This window comes from Protopterus annectens, chromosome 6.part0 (genome assembly GCF_019279795.1).
Source record: "Protopterus annectens isolate FY-2018-M chromosome 6.part0, PAN1.0, whole genome shotgun sequence".
In the NCBI taxonomy this organism is placed as follows: Eukaryota; Metazoa; Chordata; order Ceratodontiformes; family Protopteridae; genus Protopterus; species Protopterus annectens.
Window position 1 is genome coordinate 297,033,686 of NC_056737.1, and position 11,424 is coordinate 297,045,109.

At 40.6% G+C, this 11,424-nt stretch overlaps 1 protein-coding gene across 1 annotated transcript in view; it reads left to right on the forward strand.

Annotated features, from left to right (window-relative positions):
• Positions 1–11,424, forward strand: part of LOC122803824 (serine palmitoyltransferase 2-like) — a 581,324-nt gene that overhangs the window by 122,334 nt on the left and 447,566 nt on the right. The window lies entirely within an intron of this gene.

Sequence of the window (11,424 nt, forward strand, 5' to 3'; positions counted from 1 at the left end):
ATGCTAGTTTTTAATCTTAAATATCAAAATGGACCTTGAAGTGTGTGTATGACTGCACAAATGCTGTGTTTAGGGCCACTGCTACTACTACAGTGTTGAGATATGCCTGGGTATGTAATCAGAAGTTTTGTGATTAGGTTAAGTTTAAACTTGTAAATTCAGCTTTAAGTAATGAGGTTTTGTTTGGCCTCTCCACTACTCAGGTCCTCAAACAACTTGATGAGAGAGGGATTTTTCGTGATCCCCTCCATTTATAAGTCTCCCAAATCATCTTTTTCTTTATCAAAAAAAAGGCAGCAGTTCCTGCATTCTCAAGACAAATAGGGGGAAAAATGCAGAGATAGCAAGACTGGAATAACAGACAGACACACACACACACACACACACCTTCCTTAATACTTCAGATTTGACTATGCCAGCATTCTTCCTCTTTCCCCACCCCTTCTGCTCCTATCTCTCTAAATCCGTCCCAGAAGCTGGTTCTTTGCATTCCCCTTTGGCAACTGATTGTTTCAGACTCTTGGGTGCTAAAATTTGTTCAGGAGGGATACAGTTGGCACAGAATACAAATAGCTCCTTTCAGGGGAGTTCTTCCCCATCCTCAGATCAAGAGTTTTTTCCCTCTGGGTCTTCAACACTTACTAACTTTAAGAATCATAGAACCAGTGCCTTTTGATCAAATGGGCAAAGGCTTCTATCCCAGAATATTTGTGGTACAAAGAAAGAGCCTTTGTGGAGACCAGTGTTAGATCTTTTTTTTCTAAATCTGCATATGAAAGTACAAAAAATGTTGACCCTTCAAAATATATTACCTCTTATTCCCCAAGGGAGTTATACAGTAACATTAGATCTCAAGAATGCATGGCATCACATTCCCATAGCACCAGGCTTCAGGAAATTTCCCAAATTTTCTGTGTTTGGTTATGTTATCAGTTCTGTGCATTGCCCTTTCAGTTATCTGCAGCTTCAAGGTTGTTTTCAAAGTGCCTAGCTCCAGTCATAGCCCTTTACAGAGAGAATAACATTCACATATTTCCTTTTTAGATGACTTGCTTATCTTTGCAGAGTCTTCCCAGATGTCTAAAGTCATTAGAGTGGGGTCCTTTCTTCTGACCAATCTGGGGTTGTTCAGAAATGCTCCTTGACCCCCATCACCCAAGATTGGCTTTCTGGGTGTCTTCTAGACACCACAGCAAAAAGCTTTTTTTGATGCAGGAGAAGGTGGATTTCTATCTGAATACCTTCTGAGTTCTCATCAGTCTTAGACTGCAGCCAGAGATTCTCAGGATCCTAGGGTTCCTGGTTTCTATGAGTCTCATGATCCTCTCAACAGGTTATACATGAGAGAGATTCAGTGTCATCTAAAAAAAAGTATATGGATGCAATATTTGCATACCGTGGAATTTCAAATTCCATTTTGGGCTTTGTCAAAAAGGAACTGTACTGGTGGAAGCAACATATAGGAGAAAAGGAGACCTGGATTTTCTTCTAAGTCAGTCTGCAACCACAGATGCTTAAGATTTTGTTTTGGGGGGTCAGTTTCAATGGGGCCAAAGGTACAAGACCTTAGAAACTCCTCAGATTGACCAAAGCACATAAATGTCAGCGATGTTAGCTGGGATCCATGCCTTAAAATCTCTTCATCCCCTGTGGACACCATTACCTCTTCAGATGGTTATAGACAACAGCACAGTGATGTAGTACATAAACAAGCGGGGAGGCACAAGGTCCTACCCTCAGTGCAAGCTGACTACAGTGGCTTGGGAGGTAGCTCTTCAGCACTCCTTAATCCTCCAAGCACATTGCATCTTGTCAGGGCAAAGCATAATTGTGGACACTCTTGACCAGGACCATGACAGACCTTCACAAATGGAAGTTGAATGGGGGGGATCCAGAAATTGAGCCAGTTGTGGGAAACCCCTCAAATAGAAATATTGTCTTCCTTTCAGAGTCGACAACTGAACAAAATCTGCTCCAGGAATACTTGCAGAGAAGCCTGGAAAAACAGATGCATTCTTTTTCTGCAGGTTGGGAATGTTCTTTTATGGCTTTCCACTCTTTCCACTGGCGTCTAGGGTAATTCAGAGGAACTCCCAAAGGTCATTTTGGTGATTTCCTTTTGTGCCGGGTAACACTAGTTTTTCCTTGTTAAGGAATTGGCCAAGAGCATTTGTCACAAGCTTCCTGACAATACAAGGGGAGTTTGATACATTCTAATCTCAGAAAGTGTAGCAAGAATACTCCACCAGGCACAAATAAATCGAAGCTCCAAAGAAAAAAATGCTTTAATAAGCACTTTAAAACACTCCACAATAAAGACTGGATCAATGAGAAAACAAGCAAAATAACGTATCCACATAGACGTTTTCGTCGCCAACTTCATCAGTTATACATCCATTTTAAAATTGAAGTGGTTTTATATGCTGTTTGAATTTAATCACAAGTCTGTTGTCCAATCAAATAACACTTTAAATTAAAATCATTTAATTAAATAATTGATTCATAAAAACCTTTGTTAAAAAACACTTGCCAGAATAAATACAATTCACTAAAACCATATGTTCTCAACTTATTGCATATTTAATGTAGGTTATCTAAGGCTTTTAAAAACTTTTGATACTTTTAAATGAAACTCTTTAAAAATGTTACTGTGTTGTATGTCATTAGGGCTTGTAGGTCTGATATTAAAGCAAGGCACCATCTTGTGGTCATTAAGTTAATTACAGCCACACACTGAAATTTTAAGATCAAAATGCAAAACTTGTCTTTTGAAAATGTATATGAAATGTCATCACAATAAAGATCATAAAAATAGACCAAAGTAAAACTTCATTGAATCAAAGCTTGGCAGCCCTCATCTTTAAAACTGGGGCCAATGATACCATGTCATTGAGCCCAAAATTGCGGTTCGCATCCAAGAAGAGCTGCCAATACAACTCTTTGTACTCAATAAGTGTCTCCCACATCCCCCCTCTTGGGTTAGTGGGAACAACTTCCAATACAAAAAATGAGTAGCCTGTGGTGTTACATTTTGTTGAATGCTAATTCTAATCTCAATCATCTTCAGCTAACTGCCTGGATGATTCAATTGTGATTCCTTTTAGGCACCTCTTTCATGAGAATGTGCAGCAAGTACTAAAAAGACAAGAAATCCTGCTACTAGGAAATCTTATGTTGGTAAGAGGAAAATATTTTCTAGCTGGTGGCTAGCCAGTAGGTAGGGTCCCTTCATGGATTATGTACTACTGGTGCTGAAATATTTGTGAGTTAATATCCTCTGGACTGTTATTCGTCTATTAAGGAACATCTTGCACCCATTTCAGCATGTCTGTCCATGGATGCTCCATTTTATTAATCTCCATTTTTAGTGAATAAGTTCCTAATGAGATTTTCACACTTGAAACCCCCTCGTAGAATATGTTGTTCTTTTTAGGATATAAACTGTGTGCTGGAAAAGTTAACCATGTCTCCATATGAACCTGCTCATTAAGCAGAGTTAAGGTTGATTACATGGAAAATTGTTCTCATTGCTTTGACATCTGCAAGACGAGTATCTGAGTTATAAGTTCTTATTGTGGGTGAGCCCTGTCCATTTTTTTTATAGGGATAGGATCTCATTAAAAATAAATCCCTCATTCATGCCCATACTTGTCAAGTCTTTAGTCTCCCCTGGTTCTTAGGGTCTGGATACAAAACTGGAAGAAAAAAATTCTACTTACTCTGGACAATGCATAGGCAAGTCTGGTACAATATTGACAGAACTAAGTCCTTAAGAAACGATTAGCTGATCTGTTTTTTCTAATGTCGGGACAAAGAAAGGAAGACCCTGTGTCAAAACAGACTATTTTAAGATAGTTGTACTTGGTGATTGCCTTTTGTTATTCCCACCATGGCAAACCTGTTGCTGGCATTGTCAAGGCACATTCTACTAGAGTCTTGGCTTATTGGATGGGACACTGGAAAGAGGTGGACTAAGTATTCTAGAGGCAGCTACAAGGTCCTCTGTGCATTCTTTTACAAAGCATTACAAACTGGATTTCTTTTCTAGGCCCATTCTTCAGGGGCTCCTGAATCCATATCCATCCTCTTCTCAGACTGTATAAGCTGTGGTAATCCACCCATATTGCCTAAAGGCTACGGCAGCAGTAAGAATGATGAACACAGTACAGTTATGTAAGTTACACTTACCTGTAACAGTAGATGTTTAAATTCCTCGCTGCTGAGGTAGCCGCTCCCACACACCATCCCCCTACGTCTGTAAATAGTTAGTTGCTGGGATGTAAAGTTGTTATTGTTTATATCTTTTAGAGGTTCAGGATGAGTATGCTCCTCCTTTATTTTTCAGCAAGAAAGTCCTGAAAAAAGCTTCACTCTGACTGCTGATTTCCTTCCACAGGGCTATCCAGTCAGCAAAGTATGGGAAGGGAGCCAGAGTTGGAAGCTGGCCACATAGCCAACTGTACTTTCTTTGGGACTGAGCTATGAGAATGGGAGATTTCTTCTGTCTTTAAGTGGAGGTAATATTTCTGCCAATTTATTTGCAATTTAACACTGACTGTATTTATGACCATCAAAAAATAATTTTTATTTTCATCAGTTCTGTGAATTACAGTGATTTATGATTGTCATGTTGTATCGTTCGGCTTTTCCTGGTTAGGGGTCGCCACAGCGGAACTCCGGTCCGTGTTACTTTTATTATGAATCTGTATAGAAGTGAAATTACTTTATAACTATAGGATACATGGTAAAGCAATAGTAAAACACAAAAAAAAAAACATTAATGTTGAATGATTTTTTTGTCCTGTCAGTCCTAAGTGCTAAATTTTGTGATATTTTACTGTTTTTCAGTGTTCAGTCATTACTGAAAAGGGTCTCTGGACCCATCCACCTACCCAGCTGCCAAACAGTAAATAGACGGAGTTTTTATTTTTTCCAGAAAATGAATGGAAGTAAGTCCTTGAACATTTGCAGTATTATACAGTTTAAATCCAAAACCCCGAAGTTGAGAAACAAAATAAATATATACATTTCTTTACCTTAAAGATGCAAGAAGCTTGAATTCTGCAGGTCATCTGATCAGTTTAGTTGTGTCATAGGGTAGCCTTTCTGGAGTTCTTCCTTGGTTATATCTGCAGAGCACTCTTACCCAGTTGCAGACACAGTGCGGTGAATTTTTTTTTTCTTACTGAATTGTTAACCAAGTAAGTACACTAGACACAAATGCCACTTCCTTGGTACAAACTGGGAGCACTGTCTGGTCAAGTAAGCACTAGGTAGCCTATCTACCACATCAGGAGTGGTTTCTGGCCCAGAAATTGTAGTTAATGGGCGTTTGGGCAATTTTTCCATCTCTCTCAACTTTCTGATTTAAAAGCCGCATTTGCACTCATTTCTTTCCTGTAAGTAGTCTACTTCAGATACAGATTCTTGGTTTTGGCACTTGAATTTGCTTATTTGTGCTCAGCACTTGTTCAGAACTTGTTGTCAGCACTAAATAAGCTACAAATTACTACAGCACTTAACCTTCCTCATTACCTAGAGGAAAACAGTTTTGTACTTACTTTCCTCACTTGATTAGAGAAAAACAGCTCTTGTACTCACTTTCCTCACTTATCTAGAGGAAAATAATTTTTTATTCAGACGTGTCCAGGGGTAGCTCCAAATGTTCTCTCCTGTCTATCTGATGAATCTGGGCATCTTGGGGCAATGTAGCAATTGCCTCATGTACACAGACAACCCTCTCCTCCTACCACCCAACACTACAACCTGTGAGAGATGCACTTATCTAGCCAAACTGGAGGTAAAGCTCTCTCCATCCAAGACTGAACTTGACAGTCAAGAGGAGAAGGTAAACACTTTCACCACTCCACACTCATCACATAGTCGCACTAAACCTACATCACCAAAATCCACACACAGAAACACAAAAACATTCGCGTGGGCTCTCGATATTAATCTGCTCAAGCAACCGAGACCTCCAAAGCAGAATTGCTAGAAGTCTAGATCTCAAAATGCACTCCCTCGAGGCACTCCTTAAAATGGAGAACATTGATTATCTGTGCAGTGACTGAGACCTGGTTCAAAGCTCCAGAGTGCACCCCTACATTACCAGGCTACAACTTATACCACACTTTTTGGCCATCTAACCTGGACCGGAACACCAAAGGCGGAGGTGGGTCCATATTCATTAAGGATATCCACACCTCCAGGCTAGTTGCTCAGCATAATGCATCTGAGGTTATCTAAGTGCAACTAACTCTGGGCAAAACTGCAGTCCAAATCGTAGCTTTCTACAGATCCCCCGCAATGCCCAAGGATTCCCACTCCTCTTTTCTTGATATACTGGAAAATGTTAGGGTTCAACCAAACACCGTAATAATGGGTGATTTCAACTACCCCACCATTAACTGGGAAAACCACTCGTGTACCAACTCCTTCACTCAACGCTTTTTGGAATTCATAAATTCCAATGCCCTGGATCAACTTCTCCACACCCCCACCAGGGGCAACAATATCCTAGACCAAGTCATTACCAGCATGCGTGACCGGTGTTCCACACCTGAAGTCAACTCCTCGTTGGTCAGATCTGACCATAAGCTAATCACCCTAGATATCCACATCCCGCCCCCAGCCCCCATTAAGGAAACCACTGCAAAAAGATTTCTCCAAAGCCAACTTCATGCTTCTTAAGACAGAAATGGCGAACTTCATGACGCCCATGCAGATGGACAATACAGTTATGACTGCTGAATCCTTCACAAATGCACTCTGTAAGCACTTACACGAGTGCATGGATCGTGTTATCCCAAACGGAACTAAGACGCTATCCTCCAAAAAAAAAGGAAGCCAATATGATGGTCCCCTGCCATAAACAAACTCTACAACAGAAGGAAGAAACTGTTGCAAAAGAGAGTAAAATCCCATGAGGATCTCCCTGTTCAACCTTAGTAAGAATCGAAGGCCCCTTATAAGATCCTCAGAAGCTAGCTATGAAAACAAAATCATCACTGATTATAAGGACAACCACAAAGAATTCTATAGCTATGTCAGGAATCTCAGTGGCAACACCCAGATCTGCTCCGAGTTACAGTACAACGGCATATATATATATATATATATATATATATATATATATATATATACACATACATATATACAGGAAGAATGCAGAGTCCCTGTAATCACAACTACGCAGGTAAAAGCTGCACTCTGTAGACATTGGTAACCTGAAAACTCTGGACCCCACCCAGTTTGTGTTTGTGAAAGGCAGATCATGCCTCCAGAACCTGATCGACTTCTTTGAGACAGTCACCAAAGCTGTAGACGAGGGTAAGGTGGTTCACACCATCCCCCATTCTGGAATTCTAGATAAACTCACTAAACTAGGTATAAATCCTTACATCACAAGATGGGTTGCCAACTGGCTGACTGACAGAACCCACACTGTAAAATTTGCAGACTCCAAATCTGACTTCAAACCAGTGACAAGTGGAGTACCACAGGGTTCAGTCCTGAGACCTCTCCTGTTTAGTATCTACTTCTCAAGTACATGCTAACACAGAAGGCCTTTGACTAACGTAGTTCACAGATGACTGCAAACTAGGAGCCATAGTAGAGTCCCCAAATGATGTGGACATCCTACAGAAGGGCCTCACTGAGACAGATGCCTGGTGTCAGAGCCATGGCCTCAAGCTCAATGCCAAAAAGTGCATTGTCATCCCCTTTGGTAAAAACTCTGCACCCATGAACTGCCACATAGGCGGCAGTGTACTTAACACTGAATGTGCGATAAGAGACCTTGGGACCCAGGTGGACAGTAGTCTCTCCTTTGATGATCACATCACCACAGTAGTCAGGAAATCCTTCTACATGTCACACCTCATCACAAAAGGGTTCTCATCCAGGAAAAAAGAGGTCATTGTTCCCCTCTACTCGACACTCATTAGACCCTTACCCCTTTTGGAATGTACCTCACAAGACATCTGCAGCAGCTAGAAAGGCCACAGAAGTACCTCACAAAGAGGATTACTGGCCTCAAACAGATGCCCTACACTGACCATCTCAAAAAACTCCAGCTTTACTCTGTAGCATATTGCCTACTCCGAGGTGATCTTTGCCTAACATATAAAGCTATGTCAAACCCAGAGCTGTTGGACATGCTGCACCTAAAGAAATCCCAGTCCCTCAGAGCTACACACTATAGGGACCTAAACCTTGTCACCATAATAAATAGAACATGCTGGAGGGATAGATTCCTGTCCCAGAGACTTCCCATACTCTGGAACAAGCTACCCATCCATGTCAAACAAAGCTTCTCATTAGCACTCTTCAAGAAAAATCTTGATGAGTGGATGGGAAATAGGAAATACACCCCGGGGATCAGTTCTGTGGCGCTGCTCGACAGGGGCACAGGAAATAACTTTAATGAGTGGCGTAAGCCAGGGAAACTTGTTGGTTAGGCTTACTTAGGCCCTTGGGCCAGTACTATGACCCCCCACCCCCAAAATAAATAATAATAATAATAATTATGGAGCTTACCTGAGGACTTTTTCATGTTATAATTTGATAAGTTATGTTCAGACAGTTCTGATTTCAATAAAATATAGTATTCTTCTTTTAGTAAGACAGTAGAATTATCCATCAGTTAACCAGATTTAATGGTTACTATAGTGTGTAGAGAATAAGCAATTTGGAGTGCCATGTAATGTTTACGTGGCAGCAAATTCTGTGTTTATGTAACCTTCCCTTACATGCGCAGAAGATATTTTTAATGTTGTTGAGTTGTTTGCTTGTGTTGCTCTCATTTACAACTTTTTTTTGCGGGGGAGGGGGGGGTCACTTTTTTTTTTTGCAATGGAGATAAAAAAAATCATGTTTTTTGGCACGACAACCATATAAGTCTGGAGTTGGAAAATTGTCTTTTTTTCTACTTTTCTCATACAGTGGGTGTAAAAGGTGTACACACCCTTGTTAAAATACCAGGTTTTTGTGGTATAAAAAAAAATGAGACCACAATAAATCATTTCAAAACTTTTCCCACCTTTAATGTGATCTATAAACCTGTACAATTCAATTGAAAAACAAACAAATCTGTTAGGGGGAAAAATATAAAACAATTAAAAAGTACAATAAGCTGGTTGCATAAGTGTGCACACCCTTAAACTAATAGTTTGTTGAAGCACCTTTTGATTTAATTACAGCATTCAGTCTTCTTGGGTACATACCTGTCATCAATTAAAGAGACTCTGATTAACCCCAAATAAAGTTCAGCTGTCCTAGTAGGATTCTCCTGACATTTATTCAGTTGCCTGCTACAGCAAAAGTCATGGTTTGCAGAGAGCTTACAAAGCATCAAAGGGATCTCATTGTTGAAAGGTATCCGTCAGGAGAAGGGTACAAAAAAATTTCCACAGCATTGGATATACCATGGAACACAGTGAAGACAGTCATCAAAAAGTGGAGAAAATATGGGACAACAGTGATGTTGCAAAGAACTTGACTTCCCTCCAAAATTGATGAAAAGACCAGACAAAAATTGGTCAGGAAGACTGCCAAGAGACTTTCAGCAACACTGAAGGAGCTGCAGGACTTTCTGGCAAGTACTGGTTGTGTACTACATGTGACAACAGTTTCCCCTATTCTCCATATGTTTGGGCTATGGGGTAGGGTTGCAAGATGGAAGCCTTTTCTTACACAAAAACATTCAGGCATGGCTAAAATTTGCAAAACAATACATCATCTCCCAAAAGCATGTGGGAATGTGTTATGGTCTGATGAGTCCAAGGTTGAACGTTTTGGCCACAATTCCAAAAGGTATGTTTGGTGCAAAAAGAACACTTCGCATCACCCAAAGAACACCATCCCCATGGTGAAGCATGGTGCTGGCAGTATCATGCTTTGGGGTTGCTTTTCTTCAGCTGGAACTGGGGCTTTAGTCAAGGTGGAGGGAATTATGAACAGTTCCAAATGCCAGTCACTTTTGGCACAAAACCTTCAGGCATCTGCTAGAAAGCTGAAAATGAAGAGGAATTTCACCTTTCAGTGCGACAGTGACCCCAAGCATACATCCAAATCAACAAAAGAATGGTTTCACCAGAAGAAAATTAAAGTTTTGGAATTGCCCAGCCAGACCCCAGACCTAAATCCAATAGAAAATCTGTGGGGTGACCTGAAGGGGGCTGTGCAGAAGAGATGCCCTCGCAATCTGACAGATTTGGAGTGCTTTTGCAAGGCAGAGTGGGCAAATATTGCCAAGTCAAGATGTGCCATGCTGACAGACTTCTACCTAAGAAGACTGAATGCTGTAATTAAATCAAAAGGTGCTTCAACAGAGTATTAGTTTAAGGGTGTGCACACTTGTGCAACCAGCTTATTGTATGATTTTTTTATATTTTTCCCCTAACAGATTTGTTTTTCAATTGAATTGTACAGGTTATAGGTCACATTAAAAGTGGGAAAAAGTTTTGAAATGAATTATTCTGGTCTCATTTTTTATATCACAAAAACCTGGCAGTTTATCAGGGGTGTGTAAACTTTTTATATCCACTGTACCTTTTTATGACAGAGTTTTATGCTTTAATATTTTTGCCTCTACCCCACTGCTACCTGTTGAATCCCATTTACAGGGGGGGTCCATTTGTTCCACTTCTGCTCTTTTTCCAAAGGATGCCAGGTGGGAAAAGCAAAAATTGGGAACCACAGTCCTTATCCTGTTGAGGAGGGTAACTAAGAGATTGTTATGTTTCTGCAACTGACCCTCTCTAGACCTGAAAGTATAGTGCAGTGACCTGTACTCCGTAACTCATGAGAATGCAACATTTTTAATGCTGGGCTTCTAATCACAGGTGCCTTTGTGTATAGAGTATACTTCTGAGCATTCTTTTTAGAAAATGCTTTCTGACAGGACATATCATTTTCCATTCACAGTATGGACTATCCAGTGTTGGCCACTTCTCGTCTCCCTGTGTGTCCCACTCCTCCAGTTGTTCAGCTGTTAATTTGACTTGGTCTGCTGGGATGCAGCATGAAGACAGCATTGGGTTGGGTATGTAAACTCTGGCTGTACTTATCCCAGTGATCCATAGACACTGTTCTTGCCATGCCATACCATTCACAGTGATTCAGTGAATGTCCTCTAATCTGGCATGGTGGTAGGTGACATGGTGAGTTGTGAATGCTGGCCCTTTAACTAATAGTGGAAGGGCTTTACTTGTAACAGAACCTCAGCAGAAGGCTGTAGCATGGAGTGATTCTGTGGTGTAATTGAAATGTATTTTGCTGTTAACATCTAACAGGCCTGGCCTGTCTTCCTTTTGAGTTCTTTGCTAACGTAAGGGCCATATTCATTTTTTCCCAAGACCTCACCAAGGAAACCAGATGACTGTCAAACTTAGTGTACCCCCCAACTTGACTGCAAGAGTTGCC